Genomic DNA, 16,557 nt, shown 5'->3' on the forward strand with positions numbered 1-16,557 from the left:
ATTTGAAAAATGTTCCTTTTCAAAAGAATACTAGGAGTAAAAGGTTTATCTCTGGGTTTAAAAAAAAAGTTTTTGTACTTGCTGAGTTACTGAGATAACCTCTCTGTGTTCTCATTCTTTAAATGAAATTTCTTCTGACAAACTCATTTTCAGTCACAGTAATGAGCAGATAAACAAGAAGTAGCAGTGGATAGCTGCAGAGTGAATAGAATAATTCAGAGGGAGAACTTTTTTCACCTGAAGAGCATGTCAACTCTTAAAAATTTATGCATCTAGCCTTGAGATTTGCAAGCCATATGCATAAATAAATAAGCTTTTGAATGCATGCCATAGGTTTTGGCAGTGCTGGAGATATCGGGGAGGGAGGAGCAGGAAAAAAAATTCCATTGTTCCTGACTACTGAAGATATACAATTAGTGGGTGTAGTAATTAGATAATTAAGCTGTCCCTAATAAATCTATCTTATGGCTTTTGGAACTTTGTGTAGCCATGAGCATGAGGGTTTTACTGAATGCAGATTTGGGTACCAAGATCTTTTGCTGAGCCTATTAACAGCTTATGAAATTTTGAAGTTTTGAGGAAGGAACATGCCCATCCCATATTTTCACCAGCAAGGGCAGAAGAGACATAAGCTAATGATAAGACATGTAATGGATACATAGCCTTTCCAACAACCCAAGTAACCCCCCTACCCCAAATCTTCATGCAGTGGTGCTCACCCATCCTCCTCTCAACAGCTGATAGTCTTGTGCCTTAACTAGAAAAGCTTAGAAGTCTCTTAGCCACCTTACTCACTGCAAGAAGATATCTTGTGCTTTGTTGAACAGGAATCTTAAACTATTCTGCAATAGTTCTGGGACAAGATGGCAAGAATGTCTTTGTGGGCTTTTCTATAGGGAAATCCTAGTATACATAATAAAGTCAGTGTCTCTGATTTCTGTTCTACGGATGATTGTGTATGGAGTGCTGGTAGTTGAGCTGGGGTGAGGGTGGTAGGCCTCTTGCGATTATATAAGACATTACTCTACTTTTTTTTTACCACTAGAAGGTTTTTGCATGGTCCTGTAGGATTTACTGGCTTTCTGTCAAGTAAGACACCGACTGAGGTGAGCAGTAACCTATCCAGCTCTGCTTCCCCTTCCTTGGTGTCCAGACTTTATGGAATAATATCCTTAAGGCTACTTTTAGTTTATAACTGCAGAATGTCGTGGTTTGACAGGCAGGTCTGTTGGGAACTCAGAGAATATTTATTAATGGCAGTGGTCCTCAGGGTCTCTTGAAACTGTGTTTTGGAGAAATACACACAAACATGTATCTGTTTTTTTTAAATACTACTTTATTATCTGGAATAGAATTAAAATGCCTATTAAAAATAAAGAAGAGAAGGGAACCTGGAAGAGAAAAAACACCCAGGTGGCCTAATCCTTATCTGGGTACTACTAGTCCAGTCACATATTAGAAAACAGTTCATGGTAACACCAGAAATAAGTTTTGCAGTGGCTTTTTTGCCTTTCAAATGCAATCTGTATGAACAAGGCCTTTTACTGAATTTTTCAGTCATTGATGTGACATGTAACAGTATGTTAATTTCATAGTTCCTTTAATATTGGATGCTTTCAAGAGTTGAATGAAAAATGCTTATTTCCCTGAGACAATCATGTACTTTTTGATTTTGTGTTCCATTTTTTGAGTTTTCATTCCAATCTTTGTAAATTGAAAGTACTTTGCTTCTTAGTAACAAAGAAGGCAAGCTTTTTAACTTAGGATTCTGTTGGAAGTGGCAAGGTTCTTAAACAGAAAATTATTTTTTTCAGAATACCATTTAGTAAAATAAAATTAACTTATGAGCCCACCATTCTAATCACTACCTCTTAAAAAAGATTTCATCCATGGTTTACAGAATGTATAGCCATCAAGTTAATGCCAGAATTTAGAAAACATATGTTGCCTATAGCTTGAAAGTATGCAGCTTCATCACTCTGCCAATAACTTGAACCTTGGTGATCTATGTCTCAGTCTGAATGTATCACTTCCTTCTCTACCTCTACAATGCATGAAAAATATAATTTGTTTGATATTAGGTTGCCCAGTAGACTGCTGGAAGTCAGTGTTTGTATATAGGCCTGAATGTAGTCATCAGGCTGTCCCATGTCATGGGCAGAATTTGGGGGTCTAATATTCTATTTTCCAAAACTTTCTTTTAATGCATATTTTAGAACAATAACTGATTAATTTATGCCATGTTTAACAAAAATATTTTGATCTGAAAACAAGCCTGACGATTAGCAGCTGAAAAATTTCTTTTAAATGTTTTCCAAATGCGACTTCCTATTTTACTTTGCTTTGAAATGCTGAAATTAATTTGGTGTCTTTTTTTAATGAAGACATTTTTGTTTTTTTTTGTTTGGTTTAGGTTTTGGGGGGAGAGTTTTGTGGTGTTTTTTTTTTTTGTTGTTGTTGTGGGTTTTTTTTTTAAAGAGATCTAGAAACAAAATGAGGCTTTTGGGGGTTTTATTAGAGTAAAATTCCAATGAAATTAGACTAAAATTTCTTTTATTCCCCTTTTGTCCTTTCCTTACCTTTTTTGGTTTTGTTGAGCTTTTTTCTTACTTTTTAGCAAGAGAAAACACTTTTTTAGTCATCCAGCTGTGATAGGTAAATGATGGTATGTGATGGCTGTTTGATAACGGACTGTTCATATACATTTTGTGCCGAAATGACCAATTCTCTTCATTAGCCTGAGTTCTAGCACTTTCTACATTTTGCATTTTGACACAGAACACTTCAGAACTGTGTGCTTACATGTCTGCCTATTCAACACAGCCCTGAGCTGGCTGAGGCTCCCAAGCCATGGCATTAATAGAAGCCTTATATTGTCTTAATAATTTCCTGATTTATTATGAGATTGTTCATCTTTCCTCATGGCAATGGTACAGTATTATGTGATACGTTTAACCTTGGAAAAGTAGCATCTCTTTGATCTCTTCTTTCCATGATGCTGCTAATTTGGGAAGTTTTGGATGTTTGAATCTTACTGAAATCTCTTTCATCTTGGACCTGAGAGTTTACAGAATTGCTCCTTAGAGTTTTCATTCTGCTCCTCCTGCTTCCACATGCACATTTCATACGCTTCTGAATATGCTATTCATGACCTTTGTAATGTTTTACCTCTCATCTGTGTGCATCTGATATCAATTTTAAGCAAATGTCCATAGTCTTTATTTATAAAATGGAAACTCTGAATATCTTTGTTATCTTAACTTGTCCTGTTATTACCTTCACACTCTGATTCCTGAGAAAACTGGGTTTTTTTTTGTATTTCTTTTTATCTGTGATAAATTTAGAATATTTTTTTCTATAGGACAAATTATTCTCTTTTGTTACTCATTTCCAGTTTGTACATGCTTTCTTGCTTATCTTGAAATCTTGAAATTAATTTTACTTCTTATGTCACATGAATAACTTCAGTATGACATCAGTTATTGACACTAGCAAGCAACAGAAAAATAATCATGTGTTCTCCTCATCACCCTCTTGTTTTTAAGCTTCTTTGGACACATCACTAATGCAATTTATCCTGGAACACCTGGAGCACTATCCCAACCAACAGAGAGTACATGTGAATGCTCTCAGAATAAGGTCCAAATTTCTTCTCTACCAACCTGTGGAACCCTAAGCATTGCCCTCACGTAGTGAGAAGGGAAAAGAAATGGAAAATTGGCAGGTCATGTAACATGCATAAAAATGTAGCTGAAACCCAAACACCACCATTTAAAGCTGTGACTGTGGAGTATGCTGCCTTGAAGAGCTCTTCGGAGCAGGGGCCCTTAGCGCCTGTACTGGTAACTCACCTTTTCTGCATGTTTGATGCCTGAGGCATCATGCAGAGGGACTGGGCATGTTGTGAGACACAAAGCATATGATTTTCTATACTTGTACATGCATGAAGTCTGCTGCTTTGTAGAAATACTGCAAAAGAACCTGGCTGTCAGTTCCAAGATAATAAACATGATTTATAACTATTTAGGTCTGGCTCAGTAGCACTTAAATTTCCACTGTGGTGTGCTGTAGGTATTTGGACATCTATTTTGGTAGAGAACTCAACCATCTCCTTTGATTTTATTGGGACAGCTTCCATTCCTACAAGCTTGTATACATATGAGAATATGTATTCAAAAATTAATTTCACCTTAATCTGAATTCAATTTCCTCATCAGGTTTTGATGATCTCTGAAGGTTAGTATAAAAATCTTAGGGATTTAGACTTGACATAAAAGACTCTAGATTGAAATGAAGACAAGGAAAATTAAATAAAAAAAAATAAATTCATGGTCTTATAATTCTGCTGAATTCCAGCAAGCAAGAGCACATAAACTTTAAAATGATAAAGTAAGGATTTTAAAATCAATGGAGTGTTTAATAGAATTCCATACAATGCATGCAAAATGTGGGAAACATGGCAACAGGCAAATTTGGAATGAGTGAAAGGTTGAATGTGGCTTGGTTACATAATTAAAACTAGACAAGCAAAGAAAAATGTCAATAATCCAACCAAGAAGTCACACAAATATAGGCTGGTGTCTCACTATCAAGGAAAAAAACAATTAACAAACCAAAGCAAACAACTTGTAAAGCAAATGGCATTCTGGGAACCAGTAAGAAAATGGATTTTAAAAAAAAGGTAATATGTGAGTTGTTCAAATTATGCACTGAACTCCACAATATATCATTCAGCTAAGGGAGAGCCTGGGATGGCTACTTCTAATACACACAATGTATGTCTACACTCAGGGGTATCCGGTACTAAATTTAAAGTTATCCCTCCTAAGAGACCTGGAGCAAGGGATTAAAAAAAAACAAAACAAAAAAACAAAAAAACAAACAAAAAATAACAAAAAATAACAAAACCCACAGAGGTGTTCTCTAATCAGGCAGCTCTGCCAAAAGAATTTTTTTTATTATTGCTTTGTCTACGACATGGTCTGGAAGTCTGAGGCTGAAAAGCTGGCAAAGATGTTGTAATGCAGGATATTTGCATTTTAGCAAACAGGTACAAATCTCAACAATGTACATGTTGATAACAGACAAATCCTTCTTATCATGGAACTTGTTTTCCATACAAAAAGAAACATTCTTCAACCTTTTCCTGAGGCTGGTACCCTGATGTGCCTTTCCTAGATGCCCAAACAGGCTTTTTCCACTATGTTCTGCCTGCTGGTCTCTTCAACATCAGCAGCTGTGAAACTAGAATTTATCATGGGCAATAAGGTCCAGCTGCGGGACTGTCTTGTCATATGGACACTGACTCTCTTCCCTGTTTGGCCACTCTCATTATAGGATCACAGCTGATGAGCCCAATTTTCTCTACCTGTCTGTAGTGCATGATGTGGCAGAGATTAATTCTCACTACGATTCAGCAGGACCCTCATCTGGGCTGGGGCATTTCATCACAGTAGAAGTTACATTGCAAGCCTGCTCTATAGTTACAGAGAAAGAAATGTGGATAATTTAAGGAGTTTTAGGAATTAATATGTACTCTGCAAATAAGACATTTGAAGAATATTCCCAGATAATGTGGTACTTAAAAAGAAGTACTTGGATTAAAGGAGTCTTGGTTTTATTTTAGAAGTCAATGATGTGTCATACCTTTTTAGCAAAATGTGATTAATACGAAATCTTACATTCACTTCATAATATTAGTATGAAAAGAAAAGCAGAAGTGGATAAAAATGCAATCAGCTCTTCATCACTCATTAATCTCCCTATGAATGAGAAGTGTCAGATGCAATTTTGAGGTGAAATTACATGAACTAATGCTTACTAGTCCACTTGTCTGATGATGATTTAGTCCAATTGATTTATTTCACAAGAAGAGTCTTGGCTGTAGCAACTGGCACCAGGAATAGGATCAGCCAAAGAAGGCTGAATCTCGAAGCTCGGCTTCAGTGTGAACTCCTTGATGCTTGATGAAGGCTGAACTGGCATGGTGGCATTTCTCTCTGCAAGGCCACCAAGAGCATCTGTGTTGCCCTGGCCATTTTCACAGCCCTTTCAGAAAGGTGTTATCGTGAGATCTTTAATTTTTGCCATACTTGTGGAAAACTGTACAACAGATCCCAAAGAAGAGATGAGGAAATGCTGGCACTGTGTCCCTGCCCCTATCCACCCCCAAACACATGCAATTATATGCACACCAATTCCTTAAACCAGGCTAAAAGGTCTACACACTATATATACTCATAAAATAATTTCATATATAAGCAGTTCAAACTATTAAACCAAACCAACTTTCTCTCCTTTCTAAAAATAACATTGTTACACATCATGACCAGCACTTCCTTTTTCCTCAAATGGAAAAATAATTAAAAGCTTAATTTTTTCCTCTGTCTCCCTGCCCAACTCTACAGTATCTCTATCCGTTTGTACATTGCTATTACCTATTTTAATCCATCCATATTAATTCTGTGATGACCTTTAATGTTTTCAGTGCAGTGATTCCATGAGATGAGCCTATAAGTCTAGGATGATTTGTAGCATTGTCTTTTTTTTTTTCATTGCTGATGTTCTTAAAGAAAAAAAATAATTGTTGCCCAAAGAACTATGAAAACACATTTTCTTGAAAGGCAGAGAGGGAACAATTTTGTTATGACTAAAAAAAGAAAATAATAAAAAGTTGTTAGGATAAAAAATGAAATTGGGATGCAAAAATTTTGAGAAGGGGCTAGGTCTACTCATCACACAAATGAAAGTGCATATACTCTGGCCAGTTTCTGCCAGCCTGTTTCTGGATATTTAACTGGAATTTTGCATGGTGTATTTTTCTGGACTCACTCGCATGCATAATGTATCATTAACACATCAAAGCTTATCCTTTTAGGCCCATGAATCACCCTGCCATGATTACACTGCACCTAAGACCAGAGATGAATGCTGATGCAGGGGACTCTATACCTTAGGGAGCTCACTGCTGGCAGCTGTGGGTAAAACTCCACAAGTGGGATTACACAGGATAAACTAAAAAGGATTTACAGTGAAAAGGGGGCCAAAATACAGTGCAATTACTGAGGGATGAAAGCATGTAGTTACAATGCCTGTACATCTACACTCACACTAAAAACATATTTCTGAGGCTTCAAATTAAAAAATGTTTCCTCTACATGCATACACACACACAGAAAATTACACCTTAATTTATCTCCTACTCTGGGAATAAACCAGGAACCTCCAAAGACTAACTAAACATGGGTGAAGAGCAAGGACCAAGCAGAGTACCCAGCCAACACTGTCAGTGACTCAGTATTGCAGGGGTCTGAAGCCAGCTCTAGCTGACCAGCAGAACTCTGTTTTCTCTTCAGGGATGGGAGAGGCAGGTATGTGAAAACTGGAGAGCAGAGGTCTTAATTCTCTTTGCATTACCCTGTTGTGTCTGCTTTGCTGGGATACTGCCAGCAAGTGAAGGAATTCCAGCTGCACGCAGCTTAAAGTCCCTTAACATTTGTCATATATATATACACACATATATATGTATATGTATGTAATACACATGTAGTGTCACTGAGTGCAGTGAGTTGCTTTCACATCTGATTACTATTTAACCAGCAGAGTTAAATCTGCCAAAATCTGTCTCTTTATTGATGACTTTCAATTCATGTTTGGTCAAGTCCCACTGATACAGCTATTAAACTAACTGCTAACTTAATCCCTACTGCTCCTTTGGCTGATTTGTTTCCCCGCATTGTGTTCAGCCTGATGTAAACACCAGTGCTTTCTGTAAGTGGCTTTTTTCACCCTTCTGTTTAATAATCTCCCCAGCCCTTTTCCATGACAAATGTGTTCATATTTCTGGAAAGCTTCATGCTTATTGTTTCTGTCATTTAAGCCCTCCTAGCACTGTTGCCCTCTGTTGTCTTTGTTGTGCAGTTGTAACACAATGTTGTGAACAAATGCTCATCTCTCTGAATTATCATGCTTCTTTTTCACTTGTGTTTCAGGTTATATCCCACAGTTTACAAAATTGGCATTATTAGCAGATTATTAGATTTAATGGCTATCTGTGGTAAACTTGGCTATTACTCATCTTACAGAACATTTCTTCATTGAATGAATATTTGTTTTCTTTTATTCTCAATTTAGTAAATAATATGACTGGATGATGGTTTAATGTATTAATTCAATGAAGCTGTTATGACAATAGGCTAATTTTGAGGTAAAACTTTACAAATCGGTCCAGAACAGTGTGATAGATCCTCAGGCAAAAAAATCTGCTCAAACCTCTTCAAACTCTTGAGTTTCCTACAGACTATGACCATAGACTCTTAATACTCATTTTGCATCTTATTTATTGTTGTGCAATAGCTGTTATGTCATAAGACTGACTAGAAGTAGGCAGAAGTATTTTGTAGGCCAGTTAAATTCTAAAATTTTCTAAAGACAAAAGAACATCCATACATCCATACATCCAGATTTCAGTTGTGGAGATGCTTTTATCTATATATACACTATATATATATACATACACACACTGCTTATATAAATATTGATTGATATAATAGTTAATTTAATTAATATTATTATATTTTTATTATTTTTGAAAGTAATCAACCAACACATATTTTGTTCGGCATATATATATAATCTCTCAGTAAATAATCATAGAATCATAGAATAGTTAGGGTTGGAATGGAGCTTAAGATCATCCAGTTCCAATCCCCCTGCCATGGGCAGGGACACCTCCCACTAAACTGTGCCACCCAAGGCTCTGTCCAACCTGGCCTTGAATAATAATGATTGGGATTTAAAACAATTTTAAAAGCCAGGAAATAAAATATAACAGTTGTATTTTGAGAGAAATAATATGGTTGCTTTTTTTTTTTTTCTTTTTTTTTTTTTTTTGTATGGCCAGAATGAAAGTCCTCATGATTGATGTTAGCTTTCAACCCTATGACTCATTCCAGTTTGTGTTACAATATTTGACTGATGTAGGACTATTGTTTTTTGTTTGGATTTTGTTTTTTAACTTTGATGTGTGACAGCATCACTTTGAAATCAGTACAGAAGCAGGAAAACATGTCAGCTTGATTTATTTAGTTGTTTTACTGTTAACACTTCTCATCACGTTTGTAGACTGATCAGGTAGCTAACACTAATGTAATTATGCAAGGACAGCATTTTAATCATTCACTGAATCTAACTTTGCAAAGAAAAATGGTTACTCCATATTTGGGAAAACATGCCATTAGGAAGGTACCCAAGGCATGACATGAATCAGCACGAGAGTTGATAGGCTTCTGGCTTAACCTTTTCTCTTTCCTTTATAGACCCGTTGAATGAGCAAGCCTGTCTGATTTGATATTAACCAGACAGTTCAACACCCTGATAGGCTGCTAATGGGGACAATGGGCTACGACAGTGGGCTGCTGATGGGGGTGATTAGGCTGCCAGGTGGAGGCCTGATGGCCCTTAAAGCTTCCTCATCCTGGTGGAAGAGGGAGCGATGTGTATGTTTCCTGGTTCTGTTCCGCCTTTGCGCAAGACCCACAGCCCTTGAGCAGCCTGACTGAAGGTGATCCAAACTCTCGTTATCCCTCTTTTACATCTAGCAAGTTCACCACGGTGTGACAGGTGCTGGTCCCCACCAGCTATGGTGACAACAACCAATAATTTGACAGCAGCCTCACTGCCCCTTGTCTCCAAAGGATACATGTGGCATGTGAACTCATCCATGGCAGAGGATGACAACACAATCCGCCTTGCAGGTCAGTGGATGGGCTCGCTCTTCTGTCCCCACCAAAGCCAAGGATGCCTTTTGGGTGAGATTTGCTCCTCCAACTGCGTTGGGAGATAGCCGGGTGGCTCCAAGCTTAATGAATTACCAATTGGTTATTTTTCTGCGTGAGCTCAATTATCAGTTAAATACTTTTGGACGTGAGTGCTAGTGGAGTAGGTGAATCTATTGAGGGCAATCCCGAATCTGTATTTCTGTTCCCTTAATAAACCGTTTTATTCATGAATCCATAATCATGGAATTACTTACAGAACATGACCCTTGAGTTGGTTTTAATGAGGATTTCAGCCCAGTCGCACTTGGCCCCTCCGGTCTCTGAGCAATGGCTGGGGTGCAAGGAAAGGGTGTGAGGGGGGGAATTTTCTACAAATTTCTATGTTCTTAAAACAGTAGTTCCTCACGTTGCTACCACCCCTGAATTCTAGTTGGCTAGAATTAGAAAGACCCATTCTGAGCTGCAAGTACACAGCACAGCAGGGTAGAGAATGGACAGATGCGTTGTAAAGTATGCATGCAAACATCTTGACCCACTGACAGAAGTGATCCACAGTCCTGAGACTGAGGTTAGATGACTTTTGTAATTTTATTTCCCAAACTCTTTAAAAACCTGGCAAAAATTGGATGAAGAATTCTCTTCACTGTGTTATACTCTTATACTTGTGTTTGATGTTTCTAAATGTTTATTAATGCTGTACTGGGGTAACTTGAAGGAAAAATATTTTTCTCTACTTATATAGAGATATCATCCTCTGGTAGAGGACATCACCATCACAGTATTGATCAAGAAATAAAAATAAAACTACTCTAAATTTTCCATTTCTTCCAGTGTTTGGGTTGGTTCTTTCTATTTGTGAGGTTTGTTTTTTTTAATTCTTGAGGGTGAAGGAGCTTTACTGTGGGATATGATAATAACTGAGAAAAACATGAGAAGAATCTGACTCCACCTGTTTGTTTTGATCATTTCAGCAACCGTGATGCCCTGGAGTAAACATCTTCTTTACAGTGTTTCATTGCTACTATTCTTCACATTTCCTGCAGTGTTTTTTCAGCTCTCTCATGTAACTTCCATATATATTCATCTGAAAGAAATCCACACTGCACTGTTGATCCTTGCTTTGTTGTCACCTATAATTCTTTCACACTTAATAAATTTCATCTATGGACAAGTATTGTTTTAGGCTTTTGCCAATGTTTAGTCCTATGAGCTAATTTTCTGCAGAAGGTAGATACAGCAACTCTCTTTGAAGAATGCTCTGGCCTTCACTTAAACTGAGACACCTAGACTAGTGAACCTGCATAGATTAGCATGTACTGTTAAGAACATACAAATCATTCTTGGCCTCAAACCACAAATGCAATGTTTTAAGTTTGCAAAATAATTTCCAAAGCTAGGAACAGCTGAGTTTTTACTTTGCTTTACTTTATCATACTAAGAATGAAGGAAAGAGTCAACGTTTCTCGTACTTCGTCTCTCCGGTGCATCATGAATCTGGGTGTGCCTGTGCCATATCTCCCCGTTAGTTCCTCAGTGCAAGAACAAGAGACATAAGTCTTATCTGCTGTTCAGTTAACTATATGGACAAAAGGATGCTTGAAACTACACAGTCTGAAAACCTATGAGAACCTGGATGTATTTCCTTGGATTCTTTCTTATGTATTTTGTGTGGAAAAGTAGGTATTTTATTTGTTTGTCTTGGTGTGTTTATTTATTTTTTTGTTATTTTTTGTTTGTTTTTTTTTTTTGGTTTTTTTTTTTTAATTTTTTTTTTGGTTTTTTTTTTTTTTTTGGGGGGGGGGTGTGTGGTGCGGTTTGTTTCTGTGGTTGGTTTGGTTTATCAAAGGAACCAAAATTTTTATTACTAAGGTCCAATGACATGCTGAATTCAACAGCGTTATCTGAACCTAAGAGGTAATATTTAACTGCAATAGCCTGGGTCAGAGATGACAAATGATTTTGGAGAAGTCTTTATGGTAACTGGTAGCATCTCGTTCTTCATTTATAACCCTTCTATTGTTGCTGATAGAAGCCTAAAATGTAAACACTATCCATTTATGTTCTATCCTTCTATCCTTTTTATTTTGTTTTTCTCTGTAGGAATCTCCTCGCTGTCATATAGTCAGCTTCGTGAAAAATAGGAACATGTTGCTCTGAAATGTTCATCACCTCCTACATTAGTTGAACAGATCCTGCAAAAACACTTTGGATAGCAGGAAAGAATATCTAATTATTAGGATAACCATAACATTCTAATAACGTAATTAACAGTGTTTTAAATAGATTTGGGAGAGCAAAGCTGCAAGTCAAAAGAGCATTTATTTCAGAAACAGGTGATCGGACAACAATGTGTGTCTTTGGAGGGGAGGGTTATCAAATCAGTCCTTGTTTTTGGTACTTCACTTCTGGTTGTACACTTGTGATAAGGCTAATAAGCACAATGGGACAGTTGTGGAGGGAGAGGGGAATTTTTAGTCACTGATCAACATACAAAGACCTGATATTTATGGAGAGAATTTTCTCTGGTTTACTGGGAGAAAACAGAGATGTCTGAAAACCCTCTGATTCTAAATTGCTTCAAGAAATAACGGCAAAAGTCTTTCTTTTTTCTTAAAATTTTTATCAATTCTTTTTTACATTAAGTAATTAGCCATTAGTGCAAATGAGTCATCGTGGCGCTTTATCACTATCAAGCAACTAGTTTGGTCTGAAGAGCTTAAAACCTCCAGCAAATCTGAGAAGCCAAAATGGCAAGGCCATATTGAGCCCTGATCTAAACAGAGCTGCAGCTGGTTGAGTCTCTGTGCTGCTTTATGGAGTGAGATAATGTCAGACAGCACTGCTGTCCCCTTTTCCTCTGTTTTCACTCTGAAAAATATTTGTTTGGGTTATATCATGCTCACTGATTCCAGTCCTTTGGTCTGTAGAGATGTTACACTAGACCCGATTGTTCAAAGCCTCATCCAGCTTGTCCTTGAACACTTAGGGGTATGGGGTATCTGTAAATTCTCTGAGCAACCTGTGCCAGTGCCTCACCACCCTGGTAATAAAGATTGTCTTTCTAGTATCTAATATAAATCTACACTATTTCAGTTTAAAGCCATTCCCTCCTGTCATATCACTACTTGCTCTTATAAAAAAGCCTCCTTCCACAGAGGGTCCACAGACGTTTAGGTTCCTTGTAAAGCTGCTTTCAACATACCACTTTTACTTTTGCTCTTTGACTAAGTGCTAATATACTGTAAAAAGATGACTAATATTTCTGTGAGTACACTGACACATCTAACAGACCTAGCAGAAGGGAGGGCTTCCTCATTTAAAGTGAAAGAAAGGTAAAAGAAGAGGAACAAAAGGTCTGAATTACATATGCTTTTTGCTCATTAACTTTTATGAGTTAGAGTTGTTACATCTGTGAATCTGATTTCCCAACTATAAAATGTCACAGATGTCCTCTGTAGAACACTTTGGAGGAAATATATCAACCAATGAAAGTTATTAAAACTTTCCTTTTCTTTTTTTTCATTTTTTTTTTCTTTACAAAAGTATTTTTCATCTGGAGTTTCTGTAACTGGAGAGGGAATGTATGTGGTGCTTGAATAGCAGACGTTGAAAGCACTGGAAGCTGTTTCTCCAAAGTTTTACTCCTCCACTAAAATAGTCTTCCTGATACAGACAGTAGTACTATGTGTTTGTTTATGTTTGTACGTAAGAGTACTTTGATGTGAGTTACAAGGAATACATTAAATGTACTGGTGGGAGATCAATTTATGGCAATTATTATGGATTTCAGTGAAGTTTCAACTCAAAATATTTGTGCGGTTTGTTCATTCTTTTTACTTATGGCATTTCTAAAATCTCACAGAAAAAAGATTAGTCTTAATGTAAAAATATTTTTATTTTAAACTAAAAAATACAAGCAGAAGACACAGTGGATTAAAATGTGCAAATTCTTTTTTTGTATGAAGTGATATTAAGCATTTCATTTGTAAGGAAATTTCTTTCTGGATGTAAAAGAGTGTTGAAACAGCATGATATTGCAAAATGTCATTCCGGCATTGAGGTATAGTCATACTGCTTGGATTCCCAGAATCATAATGAATAGCAGTTAACTTTAACTTTAGATACAGTAGGATATTCACCCCATATGACACTTTATAATGTTAAGGAAACTGCGTTAAAGCCCTGACCAAAGTCCGGATACAGCTGGTGAGCAGTTTTCCCCTCTTTTTGACTGGAGGTGCTAATAGAATCATAGAATAGTTAGGGTTGGAAAGGACCTTAAGATCATCTAGTTCCAACCCCCCTGACATGAGCAGGTACAACTCACTCTAAACCATGTCACCCAAGGCTCTGTCCAACCTGGCCTTGAGCACTGCCAGGGATGGAGCATTCACAACTTCCCTGGGCAACCCATTCCAGTGCCTCACCACCTTTACAGGAAAGAACTTCTTCCTTATATCCAATCTAAACTTCCCCTGTTTAAGTTTTAACCCGTTACCCCTTGTGCTATCACTACAGTCCCTAATGAAGAGTCCCTCCCCAGCATCCCTATAGGCCCCCTTCAGATACCAGAAGGCTGCTATGATGTCTCCACGCAGCCTTCTCTTCTCCAGGCTGAACAGCCCCAACTTTCTCAGCCTATCTTCATACGGGAGATGATCCAGTCCCCGATCATCCTTATGGCCCTCCTCTGGACTTGTTCCAACAGTTCCATGTCCTTTTTATGTTGAGGACACCAGAACTGCACACAATACTCCAGGTGAGGTCTCACAAGAGCAGAGTAGAGGGGCAGGATCACCTCCTTTGACCTGCTGGTCACATTCCTTTTGATGCAGCCCAGGATACGGTTGGCTTTCTGGGCTGCAAGCGCACACTGCCAGCTCATGTTCATTTTCTCATCAACCAGCACCCCCAAGTCCTTCTCTGTAGGGCTGCTCTGAATCTCTTCTCTGCCCAACCTGTAGCTGTGCCTGGGATTGCTCTGACCCAGGTGTAGGACCTTGCACTTGGCTAGGTTGAACTTCATGAGGTTGGCATCAGCCCATCTCACAAGTGGGCTGAGGTCCCTCTGGATGGCATTCCTTCCCACCAGCGTATCAACCGAACCACACAGCTTGGTGTCATCGGCAAACTTGCTGAGGGCACACTCAATCCCACTGTCCATGTCAGCAACAAAGATGTTAAACAAGACCGGTCCCAACACCGATCCCTGAGGGACATCACTCGTTACTGGTCTCCAGCCGGACATAGAGCCATTGACCACAGCTGCATGTGGCCATCCAGCCAGTTCTTCATCCACCAAGTGTTCCATCTATCAAATTGATGTCTCTCCAATTTAGAGACAAGGATGTCATGTGGGACAGTGTCAAACTCTTTGCATAAGTCCAGGTAGATGATGTCAACTGCTCTACCCCTGTCTATCAGTTCTAATTGATAACTAGAGGGGTAAGAGTGCCTGTTAGTCATAAAAAAGTATCAGGAAGAAGTTATGGCAGTCAATAATTGCATTTTTTTCAAAGAGAGTGTGCTTCCACCTGATGTAGGTACTTGCAAAACACTGTGGGAAAGTATGAAGTATTTTGGAAAATGACCAACAAAGGCACAATCCTCTGCACCTGCAGGACTCTAACTCTGTCACAATTGTTGGATGTTTTTGGTTCCTGAATATTTCTTGTTGAGTAATTATTTGGACAATGAGGTGAGCATTAGGGAAAAGTTGGGGACTTCAATGCATTGGGGAAAAATGCAGATAGTGAATGCATGGGACTGAACTGACTGCTTTGACGATCAAGCTAGAAGTGACAGGCTGAGCAGTTGTGAATTCAGCAGGACTGGTGATAGGGTTGTGAGACAGATTGAAATATGATATGAATGAGGGGCATATAAGTTTTAAAATTTCAGTGTAGTTTATTTTTATCATTCCCTGTCCTGCACTCCCACCCTGTTGGCAACGATTATCTTTGCTTCAGTTACAGGCCAAAATCAACCACTGTGGCTTCAGTAGGATTGTAGGATTCAGTAAAACTCTTCAGAACTAGAGGCACTTTTTTTTAATTTTTTTTTCCTCTATTATTTAGTAGTTAGATAAAGAAATGGGGTGAGCATTTTGTCACTTGGCTCCAGACAGCTGGATTATTTCTAGTTGGCTGATCATGTCTCTTTCTTACACCTAGTGATAGAAATTATGAGCTTAGTTAAAATGGCATGTGCTTTTTAATTCATTTTCCTTTTTTATTAAGACAATCCAGCAGATTGATTTATTTTTCTGAACTGCAGCAGAAAGATTACAAGTAAAGACTCCTGGAATCCTAATCCCTGGAGACCCATCAGGCATTTAAACAGGCATGTTCCTTGGCCTTATGCTGAAAGGCTAATCCTAGAAAAACAGGGTGATGAGGTCTTTCATTTGCCAGTGTTTACCATAGTGTGATATTCTCCTTTACCAGGCTTGTGGTGGTGTATTGCTGTGTGCTTTTCCATACAGTCAGGCTGCTTCCTCATAAATCTAAATCCTTTTATATAAAAAAGACATATATTAGTTCCCTTGGTATGCATGTATCTTATATAAGTATTCAAGATGAATAGCTCCCTATGGCCTTTCAGCAACCGCTTTGCTAAGCTGAAGAAGGATACAGATCCTGAATGGATATACTGTATTTCTTCCTGGAATAAGTACCTGTTGAACAGGCCCTGGATTTCTGTCATGCTTGATGTGGCCAGGACCTACACACTCTGGGGCTTGGAGCCAATGGAGTTTGACAAAACCTATTTTTCTTTT

At 38.0% G+C, this 16,557-nt stretch overlaps 1 long non-coding RNA gene across 1 annotated transcript in view; it reads right to left on the bottom strand.

Annotated features, from left to right (window-relative positions):
• Positions 1 to 14,731, bottom strand: part of LOC130610363 (uncharacterized) — a 95,439-nt gene extending 80,708 nt beyond the window's left edge. The window contains exons 1-2 of the long non-coding RNA XR_008975036.1: positions 14,139 to 14,731; positions 8,731 to 8,767 (exon numbers count right to left, since the gene is read on the bottom strand). This is a non-coding gene — a long non-coding RNA (uncharacterized LOC130610363). The remainder of the gene's footprint in view (positions 1 to 8,730; positions 8,768 to 14,138) is intronic.
• Positions 14,732 to 16,557: the final 1,826 nt, after the last annotated feature.

This window comes from Pezoporus wallicus, unplaced genomic scaffold, assembly GCF_028554395.1.
Source record: "Pezoporus wallicus isolate ANWC-B61680 ecotype Strahan unplaced genomic scaffold, APGP_CSIRO_Pwel_v1 contig_5261, whole genome shotgun sequence".
NCBI classification, from domain to species: Eukaryota; Metazoa; Chordata; class Aves; order Psittaciformes; family Psittacidae; genus Pezoporus; species Pezoporus wallicus.